Source organism: Leptinotarsa decemlineata, unplaced genomic scaffold (genome assembly GCF_025532065.1).
Source record: "Leptinotarsa decemlineata unplaced genomic scaffold, Ldec_3_MD MMD2_tig00026328_RagTag_RagTag, whole genome shotgun sequence".
Lineage (NCBI taxonomy): Eukaryota > Metazoa > Arthropoda > Insecta > Coleoptera > Chrysomelidae > Leptinotarsa > Leptinotarsa decemlineata.
The window spans coordinates 36,657,059-36,679,131 of record NW_027412688.1 but is presented as its reverse complement, the minus strand read 5'-3'; the positions used below and the strand labels follow the sequence as shown (position 1 = coordinate 36,679,131).

General features: G+C 35.6%; 1 protein-coding gene across 1 annotated transcript in view; it reads right to left on the bottom strand.

Annotated features, from left to right (window-relative positions):
* The window catches only part of LOC111502988 (neuroglobin), a 122,660-nt gene extending 101,284 nt beyond the window's left edge, over window positions 1-21,376 (bottom strand). The window contains exon 1 of the mRNA XM_074182067.1: window positions 21,202-21,376. The gene's annotated coding sequence lies outside the window, so the exon portion shown is untranslated. The remainder of the gene's footprint in view (window positions 1-21,201) is intronic.
* Window positions 21,377-22,073: the final 697 nt, after the last annotated feature.

Genomic DNA, 22,073 nt, shown 5'->3' with positions numbered 1-22,073 from the left:
TACAGATGAATTGCCGAGTAACCCCGCAGAACGGATATAATCATTTCCACAATTTCATATTTGTACAAGGGTTTCTAGAAGTTTCCGGGTAATGCTCCAAGTAATCCAAAGTTTTAATACTTCTTCCTTGAACAATATTGCACGGCTTGGCTCGTCAGACCAGAATTAATATCAATTTTATATCAATTCGCCCCTATTTGCAAGTCAAATTGTCGTACTTCAGTACCGAAAGAGCTTCAAAAGTTTCAGCGGACAATTTCGAGAAAATTGAATATTCTCTGACATCCGTAGGAAGCTAGGGTGCGAACAGTTTTCATAATGATAATGAAACAACATAGGCTTTCAGGGCCGAAGTTACGATTAGAAAGTACAAATTGGCTGAACCGCAACTTTTCTTCAATTATCTTTTTTCTTTTCTGTAATGAGGAAAAAATACATTACAGTTTCCTTAAAAAGTCGGAATCAGAGTTTTGCCCCTCGATTCATGGGTCATGCACATCAAGAAGCCCAGGAGTTCCTTCGTTATCTTTAAGAAGGTTTACATGATGACGTTAATAGAATTATTGAGAAACCTAAACCGACCTTAACGAAGATTAACGAAAAATTGAGCGACAACGGAAAAACGCAAGAGTCATGGCTGATTTACTTGAGTACATATAACTCTAAGATAATTTCGTTGGTCAATTAAAATCCACGATGAAGTGCACACATTGTGGACACTCATCTGTAACTTTCGATCCTAGGATTTGTCACTCCCCATACCACAAAGAATTGACCAATGGAGTTTATCCCAGTGCTTGGATTTCTTCACAGGAGAGGAAACTTTGGATGGACATGAAAAACCGACGTGTTCAAGTGTTCAAGAGAAAAATGCACAAAGTCTCTATCAGTCCATGAGTTTCCCCGTATTTCAGTCGTTCATTTTAGAAGATTTCCTCAAACAGAAAGATTCAGAGGCAAGTTAAATGTTGCCATCAAATTTCCTTTTAGATATGAACAATTATGCAGCAGAAAGTGTGACTCCTTGTCGTTATAATCTATATGCACTTTCGAATCATAATGGGTCTACCTACAGCGGACATTATACAGCATTCTGCAGACATTCTTATACTGGCACGTGGCACGAATACAATGATTCACACGTGTCACCAATTTTACCAAAATCGCTTGTGAGTGGAGATGCATACATCCTCTTCATGAAAACCTTTGAGCGTTTTGAAATGTTATTTTTGTACTGTTGATTTTAATGTTATAATGAATTAGATATCTTTATTTATAAAAAAAGACATTACATCATTATTAGAGACAACATCCAGGCTTGTAGACTGTAGCAGTATCAAACGATTCGTATTTCAAAGAATACGACTCAATTTTCTATACATAATAGTGGAATTCAAACCGACATTTCTCACATTACTCTTTGAATGGGTTATCACCTTTACGTACTTTCAAAGTTAATATAGGAAATAATATCGAAAATATCTGAAACTGATTAATCTCCTGTTTATGAACTATTGAGTTAAGTCTATATTTGTTTACCTTGCGATAAAACAAATATTATTTTCAGAGGGCATGATGAAAAGGTAGCTTAAATAATAAATCATTTATAAAATAAACATTCTTCCTATAATAGCTCACACGTAAATATGTTTTGTATACCAGGCGAAAAATATAGTTTTCGTAATAGAAATCTAACCTAAGTTAGGCTGAGAAGTTCGTAGGCTTATATAGAAATACATTTTTTGGTAGAATCTTCGAGAGCGATACAACGATTATAGCAGCCATACAATTTTTCGATGCCATTTTTATAGTACGAATTGTCTTTAGCCTCAAGATACGCCTCAGTTTCGACAATTCTCCATCGGCGCTGAATTTTTTCACAGCGAGCATTTTCTTGAGGTTACTGGGGGCCAGATCTGGAGAAAGCGGTGGATGCGGAAACAATTTGAAGCCCAATTCACGCAATTTTGCCATCGTTTTCATTGATTTGCGACACAGTACATTTTCTTGGTGGAACAGATCTTTCTTTTTGTTCAATTGTTTCCCTTTTCGATATAGTCGATGAATATTATACCATGCGCCTTCCGAAATATTGAAACCGTACCTTACCAGCCGACTGTTACGCATTTGCACGCTTTGGAGTCGGTTCATCACGTGCATTCCACTCAGTTGACGATGTTTCATTTATTGTCACATATTGACACATGAATTTGGGTTCTTTATGGTAAATAGCTTCATATACGGCTCAAATTCATCATCTCGTCATTGTTTTTGGTCGATTAATAATAATAATAGTGATAATCGTCTTTATTACTACAACCACACATAAAAAATAACAATATAAGTTCTGAAGTTATAGTAAAAGGCGAAATTCAATTTTCGCAGATATGCAAATAAGTGCTAAATTGTTCTTCCACTTAACCTAAAAAAGTCTCTGCATGGGTATTGGAGTAGCATATCATTAACATAAGTATATAAATACATGAATAAAGATTAGTGACTGGCGATGATACAAAACAAGGCAAACTATTATTGGTTAGGAATTGCTCAAAGAGGAGAAAAATTAAAGAAGATTGGAAAACGGAATAGTGAACCGTTCATCATGTTATTGATTTTGAAAAAATATAATTTCAATTTGATTTTAAACTGAGAGGGTGGCAGTTTCTTTAAAAGTTCAGGAATAGCATTGAATACTTTTGCTATCTGGTAACTGGAGGATCGTTTGAATAACTGGATTTGAAATTGAGAGGTGTTAAAGAGCCTTTGAACCTGATGTTAATATTATGAACATCTGTTCGATACGTCACTTTCCTATGCAGGTAAGAAGGGATTTTATATAAGAGAATCTTGTGATGGAGGCAGGCAGCATGTAATTTTCTCCTATTCTCCATATTTAGCCATCCTACTTCCTTGAGCTTGTGAGATATTCTTTTTCTTCTTCTTATTCCATATGTAAGTCTCAAACAAGAATTCTGGACTTTCTGAATTTTTTGTTTATAGTGACTTGTCAGGTTCGGCCCATAAAGAGTATCTGCAAGATTCAATTGTGCTAGTACTAAGCTGTCAAACAACATTTTTTTCAATTCAATTGATAGGTAGTGCCTATTACCATATATTAGTTTGAGGGAGGAATATGCTCGTTGAATGAGTTTGTTGGTGTGTTTTTCAAACCTCATATGAGGTGAGCTCGTACGTCACCTTCACTGAATAGAGCTTCCGCCCTACACAAGCACTACAGGAAAATTCTCAAGACGCTCAGCAGCTACAGGGCATGCTTAGGGGCGGGGCTCTATACATGAGAACAATACTCCAAAGAAGGTCTCATCTGAGCTTGGCAAAGCATCAAGAGTATCTGAGGTGTGTACAGTTTTCTGGTTCGGAACAGTGTTCCAAGCTTTTGAGAAGCGGCTTCTGCAATTCCAGAGACTTGATTGGGCCAAGACATATTGGTGTCCATTTTGATCCCCAGCAAACTTATCGAAGCAGAAAGTGGAATTGTTTGACCTGGCATTATTATATCCGATTCGGAGACATTTATCTTTTTGGAGAAAACCGATCCCTGGGTTTGTGTGGCATTGAATTGAACTGGGTTATTTCCAACCCAATTCAAAATTACTCCTAGATCCTCATTAGGATATGCAACTTCCTACTGCCGGTGAAGATGTGCATCCGCAGCCAATGTCCTGGAATCCAAATGGAATTACAAGACAATTGTGCTGTTGTCAGCACAGCAGTATATAGGATTATTGGTTTTTCCCAATGAGTCGTTGATATACAAAGAAGGTTGGAGACAGTATATAGGCAGAAATCTTAGCCGCACAGATGCAGAAGGCAGTCATTCTTGTCTCACTGCGCTTGCTCAGGGCACATGATTCTCGGACCCAAAGATCACTTACCCCACGGTGTGGGGAGTGCTCATTGGTTGATAATGCTAGCGCGCCCTTCCGAATGTATCGGGGCTTCAGGGGATAGGGCCTGACCAGCGCAAACTTCGGTAAAAAAAATTATTAGTTCTTTAGATTATGTCTAGCATAATATAGAACAAGTCAGCATAGTACAGTATCAGTTGAAGATGAATTAATATTAAAAACATTTTACACAAATTGTAGTCAATATAATTAATATAGTTAATGATGTAAATAAGTGCATGAAAGCATGTAAAAGGACTCAATATAATAGTATTGGTGGTTAATTATTTGTAATTGGTTCCTAATTACTATTTGCCATTCATAGACTTCAGCAGATTTCTAAAGATTCAGATTCGTATATTTTTTAGATTGTGGAAGGTTAAATAACCAAAGGTTTCACGTTCATACAACGCCAGAAATTTGGTGTTATCTTCCAAAAAAACGTATCCTGTTTTAAGATGGTGTCTATCTTTTTTAAGACATTTTTCAATGTTTCAACATTCTACCGGTTCCAATTGAAAACCAGGGTTCGGAGTAAAGAATATCTGCCCTTTGATGAAAGTTACACATATTTTCTTTCAGAAAAGACTTTGTTCAATCCACCCCTCGCTGTGACTGAAAATTTCCAGTTCCTCCTGGATTCCGTTCATAATTTATCCCACCCAGACAGTTTTCATTTAATTTTCATTGCGCTGGCAGTTTGTTGGCGTCGCAATTATCACCATAAAAATGTCGACCAGTTTATGATGGAATTCTGATGTGACCATTACGAAGATTAAAGACCTATTAATTTCCCAGGGAATTTCAATGTGTTTTATCGCCGCTTCCATCAATTCATCCTATACAATTGCGTCTGCGTTGGCAAAAAATACGTCGCACGGGGTGGATTTTTTTGGGTTGTCAGACTCGGTGATATATCGAAGAACTATCGGAAGCGTGGGATCGCTTTCAGTGATTATCATAGCACAAAACGATTTTTGGCTGTAAATATGCGGTGTAATTTATGAACATTATGAATTGTATTTCTGATATGGAAATCATGTGAAATAAGAGTAGAAGATGACATCTTTTGTGCTTGATATTCTTAAGGCCTTTGACCGTGTGTGGCATGAGGGTTTGCTGGCCAAACTTCGATGCTATGGCTTGTCGAATAAGTTTTGCTTATGGCTCCTCAGCTTCCTGAAAAAACGGTTCCTGCAAGTGGCCCTGGAGGGATATCTCTCTAATATTTGCACCATCAACGCTGGTGTTCCTCAGGGATCCATATTGTCTCCAACCTTCACCGGCAACAGGAGGTTCAATATCTTAATGAGGATCTAGAAATAATTCTGAATTGGGGAGAAAGTAACTCGATTCAATGCCACAAAAACCCAGGCATCGGTTTTTCCTGAAAAGATAAATATTTCCGAACCGGATATAATAGTGGTAGGTCAGACAATTCCGCTTTCTGCTTCGATAAGTTTGTTGGGGGTATGAATGGACACCAATATTTCTTGGCACAATTATGTCACTGGAATTGCAGAGGTTGCTTCTCAAATGTTGAGAACACTGTTCCAAACCAGAAAACTGTACACACCTTAGCAAATGTTGATGCTTTATGAAGCTCAGATGGTACTTTCTTTGGAGTATTGTTCCCATGTATGGAACTCCGCCCCCAAACATACCCTGAAGCTGTTGAATTCCATTCAGAAAAGAGCCATCCGTCTGATTGAAGACTGTTGGAGTTCGAGAGTTGCAGCATCGTTTGTGATTTTAATACATGCTGTATATTTTATGTCAATTTGAGTTTGTTAGTTACAAGTTTGTTTACACATATGGTAGGGCAATTGAAAACTGTAAAAGTCCAAAAAATATTTCAGTTTTTCTATATAATTCTCCACACTTAACATAAAATGGCGACCGTGACAGGACAATACGTGGAGAATCCATCAAGGTTGAAGAAAGAACGAGGTATTTTGAGGAAAATATTTAAAAAATTATGCAACGAGCTGGAACTGGAACTGAATGCCCAGCCGATAGCAAAGCCTAGTATACTGGCCCTCTTAACACAGATTGAAGATGAAAGGTCCAGATTATTCGTCATTGATGAGCAAATACAAATGGTGACAACAGATGGTGAAGAATTCGAGAAGGATTATGAAGAGAATGAAAAGTTTCGTGAGAATTTGATAATGTATAGGTCGAAGTGCGAGTTTGCCCTAGTAAATATACCGAATCAAGACATTGGAAATAAATTGGAACATCAAATGTCAAGCGACATTTCAAAGTGCCAAAAATAGAGTTGGAAAAATTTGACGGGGATGTTCGAAAATGGATAGGATTCTGGGAGCAATTTCGAAAAATCCATGAAGACACCGTGGTTGATAATGAAGACAAATTCCAATATTTAGTGCAGTCCATGGAACCTGGGAAGTGTAGCAAAAGCTTTAGTTGACAGTTTTTCCCCATCTACAACTAACTACAAAAAAGCCATTGATCAAATGAAAGCCAGGTTTGCACGAGACGAATTTCTTATAGAGGTTTACGTCAGGGAACTGTCGAATTTGGTATTGAAGCAGGCCACCAATAACAAATCATGTATGTCATTAGATTCTTCATTCGACAAATTAGAGATACAACTAGTAACTAGTGATAAATATGCTGCTATATTATTTGCAATAGCCGAATCTACCCTTCCAAAAGATGTTCTTAGAGCTTGGGGGAGACACAGGAGCAATATCAAAGCCAAAAATTTGGGTTCTAGTACATATAAATCTATTAATTATTTAAATACTTTATTAAACACAGACCATTACGCTTTTTGCTTCGATAAGTTTGTTGGAGGTTTGAATGGACACCAATATGTCTTGGCACAATCATGTCGCTGGAATTGCAAAGGCTGCTTCTCAAATGTTGAGAACACTGTTCCAAACCAGAAAACCGTACACACCTCAGCAAATTTTGATGCTTTATAAAGCTCACATGAGACTTTCTTTGGAGTATTGTTCTCATGTATGGAGCTCTGCCCGTAAGCATACCCTGAAGCTGCTGAATTCCATTCAGAAAAGAGCCATCCGCCTGATTAGAGACGATAAATCACTTGCAACCTTGGTAGTCTGGAACATCGAAGAACAGTTGGAGATTCGTTTATCTTTTATAGACACTTTCACGGGAGGTATTCAAGTGACTTGGCACATTTGATTCTACCAAGAGCTGCTCATTGTTGATGAGATGAATATTTGAAAATTTTGGAAACCTCCTTTTGTATGCATTTAAAAAAATAATATCTGATTCTGATTTGTCAACTTGAATTGATCAGTGACATTTACAAAATGTTTGATATTTCTAGGATTGCTCATTGATCAATGTCTCACATGTTCCTTACACGTCCAAAATGCCAAAAAAAATGTTCAAATGATTAAAATTCTATATGCATTGGGATATTTTGTAACTTTTCTGATTTATTCGACCGTTTCTTGATGAAGAATCATAGTAATTTTAAAAACTACAAACGGTTAACAATACGGTTAACAATGGCTTTAAAGCCGAATTAATAAACAAAATACTTGCCAAAAAAGTCTACGCAAAAGCGATTCGAAAAGTTTTTCCTATTGATAAGTTAGATAATAAAAATCAAAATTAGAGAGCTTTGATACATTTTGGACAACCAACGGAAAAAGTGGCTTTATTTTTTGAGGAAAAGAGATATTGAAATTTCATATAGAACAAGTCATACGTTGGGAAAGTTAAAAATAGTAAAGACAAAAGATCCAAATTCGAGAAATCAGGAGTATATAAATTAAAATGTGGAACATGCCCTAAGGTATATATTGGTAAAACTGGTAGAAAATTTAGGAATCGAATCCAGGAACATCATATGAGCTATGTAAATAAGAAAACAAATTGAACATATTCAAATCATCTTCGAGTTCGAAATTCTGCACATAGAAAATAAAGGTATGAAACTAAAAATTTGGAAGCAATGAAAATGATATATCTCAGTCTAAATTTTCAGTATCACAGAACATTACAAAAAATCCCTCAAGTCAAAAAATGAAATAAAGTTCATTTTTGAATTACCTTCTTTGAACTAACTACGAAATTATGTAGACCAAAAAATTTCTCAGGCATTCACTAGTTATTCAAAATGAATATTATTTATCCACCCGAAAAAACACTCGATATATTATGTGGTTAATTCAGATAATCATACCAGGTACCAGTGATTGAAAAACTGAAAAAATTAAAGTTGTTTTGGAAGACAAGTGTTTTATTCTCGTAGAGAAACCATTTACAATATTTTTCTTGTTGAAATTTATTCAATTACTTCATTCACCAAATTCAAAGATGACCCAAAAATATAGTAGGTACGTGGACTATTGAAAAATGAGGCAAACGTTCAAATTTTGCGGGCTACGTACATTCGATTAGCTATTTTGAAAATTTTCATATTGGTACACTTCTTTAGAATATATGTACACAGTTTTAGTTGCCAAGCTATGCAATTTTTTCGTAAATTTTGGAATTTTTACCAGAAAAACCGTCGCATAAGTAGAAATTGTTGAATGATGTCAACAACGATCTAAATTTTCGTAAAAGGGCCGTAATCATGCCTCAGCCATCGTATTCACCAGATTTGCTCCCCTGTGACTGTTTCTTGTTCCCAAGAGTGAAGAGATTCACGAAAGGAAGGAGTTTTGCGACGATTGAGGAATGGCTGGGAAAACTCAAGGAAATAGTAAATCAAATAATTTGAGATCAAACACAAGAGATAGCGTTGCTTTGACCCGCCATAGATCTCATCAGTGGTGCTAACTGATTTCTTCCTGAAAAATTATACACAAATCCATTGAAAAGCCAGGAAAAACCTATTTGATTGGATCAGATTTTCTAATCGGTAGACCCCTTTTTCGAACAGAAATCAACTGAACTGGGTCAGTGGAAAATAGAAAATAAACTCTTCTCGAAAACATTCCTTCAGTTATTTTGTTATTTCGTTCATTTTGAAGACTATTTCAGCCAATAATTTTCCATCTTGGGGACGATCCAGTGTTAAAATTCTTCCAATTGGAAAATCTTTCTCAACCGTTCATGAAAAAAAAGTATGTTTAGCTCAATTGAAAGTTGAATTTGTGAGAAAAAATTCGCATATTGTTATATATATAATTCAATCCAGGATCAAGTCACGTGAAATCTATAGGAATTCCGTACTCCAATATACAAATTCCGAATGAATTTTTCATTTCAATTTACGATTATCGACGGCAAATATTTGATTCATATTTTCCATCAGAATCGAAGTGTGCGTTAGCTTATTTGCTCTGAGATAAATATTTACTTTGGATTAACATCAAGCGGCTATTAAGTTCGAAAAATAATGGCGTGACATTATGTGTGTTATAGTTGAGATTACTACCAGATGACCATAAGTGTCCATTAGCCGATGAGAGGTTGACTAGGTATAATTCGTTTTTGCGGAACGTATGAATTCCATGGGCTCGTGACAGAATATTTTTAATGCCCAGATGAAACAAATTTTTATGGAAATCGTTTTTCAATTGGAGACATCCCAGACGGATTTACTGAGATTGCAGTTCTAGAAGGATTGAGATATGTCTACACTTTCTTACGGAATTATCGACTGAATATCGACCGTATAATCTTTCGAACCTTCCCTCCGTAAACCCATCAAAAGTTCATCTGATGTTCGCTGGATGCCCTGAGTTTGATCAAGTAATTAGAGCAACAGTCTGTGTTCCGATTGATCCCTCCTTCTGCTTTGGCGAACAACTCAATAATTCCCGGATGGAAACAGGTGTTCCTTTCAATATTTAATGAGCACAACCAAACAGGTGCTCAGTTCTCATACCGAAGAAACCTCTTCTCGAAACGAGGGTTTATAGTCCGCAAAATATTATGTTTTATTCAGTCCGCTGCTCTATCTAAGAGAAAACGAAGTTTTTATCCGCTTTAGTCGTCGCTGACTCGTATCAGATCACAAATTTTTTCATTAGAAGTTTGTTTGAATGGAAATCTAGAAGTTCCACAAGGCACAGTTCTGGGTCCATTACTGGCCGAGTATCTATAACTACCTCTGCCATAGAACAAATGTAAATTTAATAGAGAGGAGATCTTTATGGACTCTGTACCTGAAGTTCCTCGGTAAATAGTGGATGCTACAATTGGAGTATCGAATATACATTGTTTGGATCTATCTTTGGTGAAAATAATAATACTAATAATGCTAATAACGTACTGTGTTAGACCAATTAAAACATGCCGCAAACTCCTTGGCATTCCAGTATCTCCAGCAGAAGTCCATGGTTCACCGTATCAAAGCACGTTTTCTTTGTTATCAGCTGGATTATGAATAATACTTTTGAAGTTAGCTATCCCCCAGGAAAAAATCTAAGTAATAAATGAAGAAATCAGTTCATTCAATACGTTCACCAACAAGTTACATATTAATGTCTAGTGATGTTAGATCTTTGTTTAAGAACAACCTAATAAAACAATATTAGAAATATTGAGAACAAATGGGGTGAAATCAATGAATTAATCAAAGACTTATTATAATTTGGTCAATAATCGAGTTTTTACACTTATGATGCAAATTTTACGGAGACATTATAATACCTATATTAGCTTCGTTAACTATGGAATATCTAATAAAAGAAAAGAAGAGAGTTGACATCATCACCCTCCTTTATAGTTGAGGTGAGTTTGCTGATCTGCATGAAATATTAAATTGGTTTTTTATATTGAAAATAAATATTAAATTTATTGCAGCCCTGAAGAATGCGAAACTAATTGCCGGAACGTTGACATTAAAAATTGTGAATACATAGTAGAGTATTTTTGAGTCCACTTGCTCGTGAGCAAGAACCTTCAGGACTCTACCTGACTGTGAAACAAACTTTCGCTTTCAACTCAGGTTTCAAAAAATAATTGAATAACAATTACTGGGGGTTATGATGAAACATCGAATTTTGAATGAAATGAATTGTTTGGGGATTATTCATATATCGACCGTAAAAATGGTTCTATTACCGGTGAGTAAGAAGTCATTCATTATTTCTGTCATAGATTATTCACACTTTCCTTGAAAACTTGTAAAACGTCGTATATCTGAAATCTCTTGAGTTATCGAAAAGTAGGAGTCTATTGAACTACTTCGTGAGCGTACCCCGTATATAGCAAAATAGTGTCGGAGACGCTTTTGTTAACTCAAATACTGAAACATTTACGTTAGTCATCTAAACTCTGGAATCAATCTATTTTCCACCTAGCCTGCAGATTTTTTCGTCAAATATAAATAAATAAAGTGCGTCAGTAAGTAATAAAAACAAACTCCGTAGAATAATAAACGCAGGATATTTTTATAATGGCTTCATACTAACTGGACTGATTTGATGAAGTTCTGTCTCATACTGCTGACTCAATTGTTTTTAAGTTTTTCTTATTATCGTTATCGAATCAGAGTTTTCGCCTTTCTTATGTTTATTCATTGTTCAACTCCTGGAAGTGGATACATGTTCAGTGAAAGGTTGTTTTTGACCGGTGGCAGTGGAAATGACGATTGAGCTTTCACTCAAATTGTTAGATATTTCGAGAGAAATTTAGCTCAGAAAATTACTGATCAGAAGACCAATATCTCAACAGAAAACAATAAAAAGTGTTGGGAGCCTGAGAAAAAATCAAGATTGAATAAGAAATAAAATAATCGACAGAAAAATATGTTACCGAAAGTCAAGATCTAGGAAAGACGAATATAGATATATTCGAATGAGACTACAAGACTGAGAGAAACTACTCAGGATCAATAAAGAAAATAGCTCAAAAGACAAGATGATTCACAAAATATCATTGCCAGAACAAATGAATCAATAACCAAACCAGATGTGGATTGAAAGACAAAATGGTGTCAGTGTCACTGTTTTTCGAATTGGAAAGCCGTGGATTTTTTGAATCCTTCGTAAAGCGTATTTATGCCTTGTCAGTTGTATTGGTTCCTGTATTTGTATCTGCAGTTGTACCTGTACTTGAACCTGGAACATAAACAATCTTGCTGCCTGTTGTCATTCTGTTTGATATTCTCGATTGAGGTTCACCGCTCCTTCTTTTCTGTTGAAAAGGCATAAATACGCTTCACGAAGCCTAAAAGTTAGTCATCGGGCAGCTAGCCATGATGATTAAACCTCTGGAGAAGCTAGCCACAGCGCCAGCGAAACGTCAGGAAGAAATTCCAAAAATCCACGGCTTTCAAATTCGAAAAACAGTGACACTGAAAGGGTTTTATTTTTAGAAGTGACTAATTTTTGGAAAAGAAAGTTTTTGGCTTTCTACTACTCCATCTTGATACAGAAACATGTGGGAATCTTCCAAAGAAAGGAAGGAAGCAATCAACTCTATACATAGATGTGTAGATCATGCGAAGAAGTAACTTTCAGGCACAAACTGAAAAAAAAACCCCTTCAGAAACAGCTACTTTCATATCAACATTGAATTACACGAAAGAAAAATTATTTCAGAACAAATACTTTTAAATGAACACTGAATTATACAAAAAACACTTTTCTCTACTCAGTTTGTAATCCAAACATTCATTATGGAATTAAATCAGATATCATTCATAGGATTTCTACACAATATACTAAATGAAAGGTAAATATTTCACTTACATGGAACACTGTCATCCTCAATGGTAGACATCGATGTTTCGCCGTAAGACACATACTTGCCTTCAGGGATCTTCAGTACCAATTTGAACAACATTATAAGAACGACTTCATCGAATCCCGAGCACATACTTTTTATGCTGACGCAATTATTTGACTTGTGTTTCGTTGGCAAAAGTGTATTGATTGAAATTACGCTCATCCCTTCGTTTCACAAATATATTTCGGACTTTTCATCACCTGAGGTCAAAAACCTAAACTTTTTTTATGCCACTTCGTACCAGTGGAATCTGTTCGATAGACAAACCGCTGAGCTAACCAAAATATTTAGTCGATGGTTTTTAGGTAATGAAAAGCATCCCGAATGCTTTCGATATTCATCACGCGATAAAGTTGATTGATTTATATCGGGAACAAGTTCTAGGAAGTACAGGAATGCTAAGGAATTGCGATGGAATTTTCTCTCTACCACGTTGATGGCCAGTGAATAGACGAATCGATTGATTTTTCTTTCAGTAATGGTTATGTTGTTGTTGTCGGTAATGGATATGATCGTAAATAGACAAATTTCTGATGGGAATTGATCGACTATATTATGTTCGTTATTTTGTAATATCATGTTATGATTTTTCATTTACTCTTAGAAATTGGACATTTGTTTGTCATTTTCCTTCTGTTATTCCGGCTGTAACTGAACAGGTCTAAATTTTTAAATAGCATTTATTTAGAACGGGAAACTTCTGCCAAAATTTTTCTAGAGTTTTAGGAAGAAAAAATTCAATTATCAGCAATGTGATTGAATTACTACATGAAGTCACATGCTTACATGATTTCAAATAAATTTCTATGAATTTACCTACTATTTGCACAGGAAAAGATTCCAAAAAGTTTCTTTATGATTGAAAGTGACTTTATTCAAGCAAATTGGTCCAATTCGTGGAAAATTCGTTATTTTATGGTGGCCAGTTTATTCGTAATTCGCCCAAACTTCTGCTCTATTGAATTCATAAGTAAAAAGCCTCCCTTGCGAGTAATTAACAAGCTATAATACTTGAATCACAAGTTATACTAACACTGCAAGAGAAATGGTGATCAGTTCAAGGAACAGAAGAAAAAAATTCCTAAGTTTCTCAGAGCTGTGACCTGTCAAGCATTGAAATCAGCAACTTTGAAAAAAATAATTTATTGAAGGCAAATGATCTTCACTAATTGTCTCACAATTTACCAATTTTCCTAACCTTACCTTATTATCCCAAATATCCAGTTGGCTTTTCCCAACAATTGTATCTATCCATCAAAATTTGTGTTGAATTATCTCGCTGAAACGTTTTATTTCTAGTAAGTTGCCATCATTTTCAAAATAATGAATTATGCACTCCAAACATACCCGTTACTATCTGTGTTTTTTTTGCTTTACAAAAATCATATACGCTGTCTGTTCAAAAATAGGGAAATATTCATTTTCCTTAAAAAACTATCCATTAATTTCCTCTCCACAGTGGTCCTCCTCAGATATAATACAGTTGTCTCACTGTATTTTCCAATCCATGAACTCTCTGACATGCATTTCTTGGAATGCCCTCGAGATATCTCAGTGGATCGGTTTTTTCCCAAAATCGTCGCGGAACGCCGTCCTTTCTTGGGTCTCTTCAATGTTGGGAACATAAAAATTCGCAGGGCGCCAAATCTAGTGAATACGGTGGCCGAGGCACGGTTACGGTGTTGTTTTTGGCAAAAAATTACGAACAAGAAATAACAAGTGAGCAAATGTATTATCGTAATGCAGAAGTCATGAAATGTTTTCCAAAATAACAGCTGTTTTCTTCATATTGCTTCTCGCAAACGGCGCAAGATCATAATCCTTGTTGACCGTACTGCCATGTGCCAAGAACTCTTGATGCACTAAGCCACGGTAATCGAAGAAAACTGTGAGCAAAACGTTGTCATTTGATTGAGCTTGGCGTGATATTTTTGGTCTTGGCTCTCCTGGGTTCTTCCATGGGAACGATTAGAGATTTATTTCGATATCATAACCATATACTTATGGTTCGTCACCAGTTAGGACCGTTTAAAGCAAATCTGGTCGCCATTGACTTCGTTCAACAATATCTGAGAAATTCTTATGCGACGGTTTTTTGGTCAAAATTCAGAAATTTCAGAAAGAACTCCGCTGCGACGATTTTCCATAACAATTTCCTTCACTTTCTCAACATTTTCATTTGTTGTTGATGTGCTGGAGAGTCCAGAAGGGCGTTATTATTCACATTTTCTCGACCTCCTGGAAAAACCTGTACCACTTGTAAACATTTTTCTGACTCAGAGTACAATCACGGCATGTCACTGTCAACATTTAAAGTGTATTCTGAGCACTTTATTTCATTTTTTACACAAAATTTGATGCAAAATCTTCGATCCACAAAAATTTTTAACACAACGTGTTGGGAATCACACGTTAAAAGATAAGACCTCGTTAATCCTTAACTCGCACAAGTTTCGATTTCTGAAGGTTTTCGTTCGTAGGGGTTCGACAGCTGGTTAACGGAAAAACAGATTTTAAACAGATTTTATGCCTCTCACCAACAATCTAAACTTGCTAAAGAGCTGAAACTGTCAACATATCTTCGAGTGATATAGAACTGACGATTATTATTGATTTCATCATTTTTTCGGGAAGCATAAAAGTCTTTTCATTAGTTCGGACTTGAGTATAGCCTCAAATCTGCTCCTCAACAATACAAGTATTCGAGAAAATTCTTAGAACAGAATACTCCGAAGTTTCTGAATTAATTGGAAGATGAACAATGGTAGAATATTTACACTGAAAATAATATCAATAAAGCCTGGAACAAATTTTTGAATATCATCAGTGGTTTGATAGATTCCTATTTCCAAATTAAAAAAATACCCAATTATAAAAGAGCTGAAAACAGAACTTGATTTAACAAGAAAGTTCTACATTCAGCAGCAGTTGACTCTTATATCGGATTCAGCAAATTTTTACCCAATATATCATCAACCATGAGCAGAGCTACAGAAACGCTACTGCAAAGCATTGTCAGAGGCTAAGAAAAAATATAATGATGATTTGATAATGAAATTAAATAAAAAAATCAAAAACTGTATAGAAAATTAATAATAATTTGAAAGGACGTTCTAAAAACAATATACCCATCAACATCCACGATGAAAATGGTAAACAGATGACTGCCTCTGAAATGGCTGAGCAGTTTAACATCCATTTCACTAGAGAACCATTTTTGATGAATCAGCATGATCGGGATTATCTGAAGATGAATATGCCAGTGTCAAAAAAGTCGTTTATCTTAAAGCCAGTTACACCTGTAGATGTTAAAATATTGATTGGTAATTTGAAATCTTCCAACTCAAGTGGATTTGATGAAATATCAAATAACCTACTGAAAAAATCGTATGCAGGTTTATGTGAACCAATGGCTTTTCTCATCAATCTTTGTTATCCTGAACAGAATGTTTGAAATTGACTGTAGTTCTGCCATTTTACAAAAAAGGTGATTTTGATGACTTTTTCAATTATTCAGCCATCAGCTTATTGTCAAGTCTCGCTGAACTCAATGAAACGGACTTCACTAATCAACTCCCATCATTCTCGTGGAGTCAGAGAACGTTATCCAGAAATCAACATGGATTCTGTGAAAATATGAGCACAGCATTTGCTCTGTGTGATTTTCAAAAAATACAGTCACTATTATTTTCTTGTAAATATTTACTCCAGACTATTAAAATAAGCTTTCTGAAATTCCGGAAGTTAACTTTTATAATAACCGAGATATTTCCTAGGCAACATTTTGCGGTTTTCATTGTGAAATTCCTCCGCCGTTTTCTTCCCAGCACGATATAATGAGAAACTGCTAATGAATATTTTCATTATCTCCTGGATATTTGATCCGCTACAATAAAGAAGCACATTTGTAGAACAGAAGTTCCAGTAGATATCTCTGGAGGTTTTCACATGTTAGAAATCAATAAGTCGTTGAGGTGTCGAGGGAATTGAAACTTCAGTATCTATCGAGTCGCAAGAGTCTCTGGAATGAAAATTGGATATTTTCCAACTAGTTCTGAGACTACAAACTTTTCCGAAGGAATATGAGATGATATCACGGAATAAGATGGAATTCCTTTTATGGAAACATATGTTTCAGAGCTCTGTAATTGCATACCATATGACACTGATTCTGAAATGGTGAGAAAAATTCAATGTTGAGAGTTACTGTCTCCTCGGTCTGAGCTATCGCCTTCATTCGTACGACAACTCACAGATGCCAAAACTTGTGCAAGGTAGGGATTAACGAGGTGTTACCTTCTCACATACGATTCCTAGCATGGTTCCAGAAACTCATCCACCAGAGCAGCCACAACCTGTTTTCACGAATATACAGCCAGGTCTCGAAACTTTTCAAAGCGACTCATTGTCAAAACTGTTTTTACCTCATGACCATAGAGCGAAGGTGATGATATGCCCCCTTACGACGACGTCATCTATGATATCGTCTCCGTTGCGAAGTCAAGCTTCGACATCGACCGCTGACGAGATTCGTCAGCTGTCTTTCTCTGCAGCTTTCACTGTGAAACAGCAAGTCGAAACCAGAGCCCAAAAACAAAGCATTTGTAACAGACGGCACTGTTTCAGCTTGCCAAAGGTCTCATCAGTGGCGCTATGCTGAATCGCGAGCGTGTCGCTGGAGTTTCTCAGTATCGTCATTCAAGGAGAGAACGTTAAGGCAATTACATCTTACAGTCTGGTCAACGAATGCCTTTCAGGTCAAACTTTTTTTCTGCCTCCGATAAATATGAACAAGGTGTCATTCGACTCGGAATAGCGTGCAGATGATTTTTGAGAATAATAAAGTGCCGCTCGCAAAAATTACAAGAGTTAAAAACAAATAACTGAAAAAAAAATAATTTTTCACACATAGTCAGGGGACATACTTGAAGACTGGCAATAAATCAAATCATCTGAAGAAACAATTCCTTCAGGCCAGTCTCAACTCCTTACACTGTACGTTAATGGATTGACACCTATCAGAAAACAACTAATCCCCTGGCTAATACTTCGAAGAGTGTTGGATTATATCCAGAGATGGGGCGATGATAAAACTGTTGTTTGTTGTCCGTTTCAGTCTAGTTCGAGGAATCATACTCTGAAAGAATTCGATTTTCAATTATCAGAAATCATCGAGTTTAGGTTGATGATAGACACTACCTCGCACTGATTGTGCAAGTGTCTTTCAATAATTGAAAATCTATTGCGGCAGTTCTATCGCCAACAGCATATGCAGGAATAACTTCAGTGAAGAATCCTGCACTGACACCTGTCGGATGTAATCCAACGCTCTTCGTGGTATTAGCCAGGGAAGTAGTTGTTTTTTAAAAGGTGTCAGTCCATTAATCTACAGTGTAGGGAGTTGAGACTGGTCTGAACGAATTGTTTCTTTAGATGATTTGAAAAAAATTGAGTTTGTGTTTATGCAAATATCTCAAAAACTATTCGACACTTTTCAAATTTCAAAGAAGATTCAGAAGGAGGAGCAAGCTTCTCAAAAAAAGCCGTACTACTCGGAACTGTAGAACCAATATTTATGATTCTGAAAATACGTCCTAAAATGGGTTTGCGCACGACAGGCCCACTTTTTTCGTGATTTTCCAGATAATTATGCATCAGTCAATTGACAATTTCTTTCTAATTGAACAGGAACCTGGCAAGTGTTATAATTGTTCAATAACAAAGCTGGAATTTTTTTCATTTTTTGAAAGTTATTTTTGGAAGGTATCAGAATATATTCCTGCAGAAAAAATAAAAAAAATATCATTTTTCAATTAATTTTTGACAATTTACTAAGGTCATAAATCAAAAAGCTTCAATAATCACGGACGATATGTTTTTTTTTAAATCACTATCGATGCATTTTTTCGTGAACAGAAGCTACATGAGAATGTAGCAATTGGCTGCACCGCTCTGATGAGGCCAATAGGCAGAAACACGTGTCCGCGTGTCCGCGTATCTCTGAATTTATATCTTGGACCCGGAAGTCATGCAGGTAGCTATAGCTGCCTACGTGGTGATGTTAGATGATGCCTGGGAATTCTAGGTCTTCTAATTGAAACCACAAATGTACGGTTAGCTCCTGTTAGTGACAACAATGTGAGGTGAGGTGTAAGTTACACCTCTCGAAGCGAAGCAGTAACTCGTCTTGATAATGCCATCTGAGATGATGGCGAAACGTCGACTATCGAATAGTACACAAGGGATAAACACCCGGAAAAATAACACATCATATTCTACCATCCGTGAAAACCTACATTGTAATATATATATATATATATATATATATATATATATATATATATATATATATATATATATATATATATATATTTATCACAGGATATATATATCCTGTGATAAAAGTTCAGAAAAATTTATCAATTTGTTAATTATGATTTTTTATAACTATTGCGAAATAAAATATCTAAAATTGTTGATGAATTTTTTTTCAATTGATATTCAGCTATGTCTGTTTTCACATTAAACAATGGCAGTTATTGACATAGGATATGAATTTTTTACGTAATTTGTTTATTAAATTGTTTTAAACAAATAGAGAAATTCAATATTTTCGAAAATTTTTTTTTGCTATTTTTTTGTCTAGAGATAATTATGATTAAAAAAAAAATCCTAATTTTAATTTTTAATTGTTTAAAATAGATTTTTTTTATATTTCGATTGTTTAAATAAATAATCAAGAAATAATTTTGCTTTTAAAAATCATAATTTACACTTTCAAATAGTTTGTCAAAAAAAGTTTATTCATTATTTAATTGTTTATCAGTACAACAATTTGTTATGAGCAAATATTAACGTTATATTTTTTTTCTGAAGCAGAAAAAATTAAAAAAACAGCTATTCATAAAGAAGTGCTATAAAAAATTATATTACAATAAATAAAAAAAATATCAACAATGTTTAAGTTTAAAATTTATAGGCCAATTATTTATACCTTTTATCCCATTATTTATGCCAACGGAGATTGGGAAAAAATTTGTTAGTTAACAATTGAATAATTTTTTCAAAAATGGTGATAAAAATTTATTTTTCTACGGGACTCGATTCATTCAAGTGTTAAGAATATACTAGATTTTTTTCAAATTTTCAAAATGACATTTTATGTTATAAAAAATTATTTCTTTTGATAAACTCTCTCCGGAGGCAGCGCGTGCATGCCGTAACAGCCGCGCGGAACCCTATTTTCAACGTCAAATTAAAATTATAAATAATGGAGATAGAGTTTTGGAAGTCGGGACTTTTTTATCGGAAATTTCCTCCTCTTTAACGAGCTTTTTTAAAAATTGCTTAAATATTAAAATTGTTTGAGTTAATAAGGAAAAACTAAATACCATTTTTTTAATCTTATTTTGTTAATAATAATTGCCATATTTTACCTGCACCAAAATCCTTCAAGAACATTTTTCTAGAGGTGATTCCGAATCGAATGAGCTGTCGCTCATATTTTTAGGGCCTTTATCTCTATTTTTCACGTTTTTGTACTAGTTGATTAGACTACAAATTGGTTGACTAGGACGAGGGTTTGAGGAACCTGTTGGAGATCGACCCAATGATATCTGATTTTTATTCCACAACGAATGTTTGAAATACAAACTGAGTAGAGAAAAGTATCTTCTATATAATTCAGTGTTCATATAGAAGTATTTGTTTCGAAAAAAAAATTTTCTTTCGTATTATTCCATGTTTATATGAAAGTAGCTGTTTCAGGAGAACTTTCTTTCAGTTTGTGTCTGAAAGTTACTTCTTCGCATGATCTACAGATCCATGTAAAGAGTTACTTATTTTCAAATTGATTACTACCTTCCTTTCTTTGGAAGATTCCCTCATCATTTTTTTTGTATCAAGATGGAGTAGTAGAAAGCCAAAAACTTTCTTTCCCAAAAAATATCCCTATTTATTTTCATAAACTACAACTCACGATTTTATCTCCAATTTGATCCAGAGTGAGTTGTAGTTTATGAAATTACTATGGATCTTCATCAAGTAACGGCTGAATCAATCAGAAAATATTCATATTTCAGTGATTTCATACTCTTCACGAAGACATTTAAAAAACGCTTGCAATTTCTTGAATCCTGTATGGTGCTCTGTATGTCGATTTTCGCTAAGCTCTTATTATTACTCATTCTAATTAAGCTTGTATAATTGTGTTGGTTAATTTATCTTCTATACTCAACCTATTTTCAATATATTTGTTTTCTATTGTATATTTTTGCAAGGTTGATTTGAAAAACAGCTTACGCCGATAATCCGCCTGTTTATCTAATTTATGTTTATCACTTGTGTCCACATTTATTCCTTTTTTAGGTGATTTATATTATTATTAATATGAGGGTGATTGATACTGATGATGTTCACTATATATAATCACGTCTTCCATGAAAGAAAGACAAGACTCATACTATTGCTCAATCAGATCCTGTTATACAGTCTCAGGTACGCAAACAGGTGAACCGGATGTGAAGAGAAGCGACATCAGCCCCAGAGGCAAAAAACAACCCTTCGCAACCCATCCACCCACCCCCCAACAACTCACCTGCACTCAATTCCCACTGGAAAAATCCTCACTCGATACCGCGGAATCAGGACCAGCCGGCATCCGTTCAGGAATCCAGGACCTCTTGGGCTACTTTACAAACACAAAACCGAGGTAGGCAACCCGCACGGCACGCTGAAACGCCGCTCGCGCAATCCTGAAAAGCACTGAAAGTTCAGCATTTCAGCGAGGCGCCCGAGGACATGCGCGTTCCGGGGCTGCGTTGAAGTATTTCGCGATGGGGGAGCACGGGGGAACAGGAGGGAGGGCTGGAAGGTGTGCGGGATAGTGGAGCTTCTGAATGAAACCCGTGTGTTGGAGTTAGGCCGAGCGAATTCGGATAAGAATGAAAGATGTGAGGGAAAATCTTCAGGAATTAATGTTGATAATTCCCAATAATTATTAATTATAAACCCTAATTTGTGAATTGGAACATTCATATTTGGACGGTGATTTCTGAAATGTGCGGACGTACGTTGTCGTGGAGCAGGATCGGACCTTTATTGATGTCCAGTGCCGGCTCCTGCTGCCACTTTTTTTGTTACATTTCGTCGATTTCCTCACAATATGACTCTGCGGTGATGGTTTGGCCCGGTTGCAGAAAGTTATAGTGCATCAAATCAGTCGCTGACCACTAGTTTTTTTGAAGGGGGTTTGCCTTTAAGAAATGCCTGAGTGCCTCATCGGTGTCCAGCCACTGTCCTGAACGACTCCTGTTGTCGTAGAGAATCCACTTTTCTTAACACGTGATGATCCGATCCAAAAAAGGAATATTTATTAATAATAATAATAACAACGATACAATACAATATACGCTTAACCTCTCTATGGTCTGGATCGATTACCGTAAGTCATTTGATACAATTTCGCAT